We start from the raw sequence: 1,161 nt of genomic DNA on the forward strand, positions 1-1,161 counted from the left end.
TTTTAAGAAGCATTAGAACCCTATTGCTACGATACGTAGACATCTGCAAACGCTACTGCCTAGCATAGAAGTGTCGCATTTACATTCTTTTGAAGTGAATACGGGGTATACATGACACATCGCAATGAATATTATATCTTATCATGAAACATAGAAGTGAGATGCGATATGGCATTTTAAGAATCATTAGAACTCTATTGTTTCGACACGTAGTCATCTGGAAACGCTATTTCCTAGCAAGGAAGCGTCGCATTTATATCCTTTTGAAGTGAATACGAGGTGTACATGACACTTCGCAATGAATATTATATCTGATCATGAGACATAGAAATGGGATGCGACATCTCGTTTCAAGAAGCATTAGAACTCTATTGCTACGATACGTAGACATCTGCAAACTCTATTTCCTAGCATGGACATGTCACACTTACATTCCACTGAAGTGAATACGAGGTATACATAACACTCCACAATGAATATTATATCTTATCATGAAACATAGAAATGAAATACGACATCTCGTTTTAAGAAGTATTAGAACTCTATTGCTACGATACGTAGACATCTGCAAACGCTATATCCTAGCATGGAAGTGTCGCATTTACATTCATTTGAAGTGAATACGAGGTATACACGACACTTCGCAATGAATATTATATCTTATCTTGAAACGTAGAATTGAGGTGCGACATTTCGTTTTAAGAAGCATTAGAACTCTATTACTTCGACACTTAGGCATCTGCAAACGCTATTTCCTAGCAAGGAAGTGCCGCATTTACATTCTTTTGAAGTGAATACGAGGTATACATGACACTCCGCAATGAATATTATATCTTATCATGAAACATTTAAATGGGACGCGATATCGCGCTTTAAGAAGCATTAGTACTCTATTGCTACGATACGTAGATATCTGCAGACGCTATTCCATATCAAGGAAGTGTCCATTTACAATCTTTTGAAGTGAATACGGGGTGTACATGACACTGCGCAATGCATATTATATCTTATCATGAAACATAGAAGTGAGATGCGATATCGCGTTTTAAGCGGTATTAGAACACTGTTGCTACGATACGTAGACATCTGCCAACGCTATTTCCTAGCATGGAAGTGTCGCATTTACATTCTTTTGAAACGAATACGCGGTAAGCATGACAC

This window comes from Xylocopa sonorina, unplaced genomic scaffold (genome assembly GCF_050948175.1).
Source record: "Xylocopa sonorina isolate GNS202 unplaced genomic scaffold, iyXylSono1_principal scaffold0085, whole genome shotgun sequence".
NCBI classification, from domain to species: Eukaryota; Metazoa; Arthropoda; class Insecta; order Hymenoptera; family Apidae; genus Xylocopa; species Xylocopa sonorina.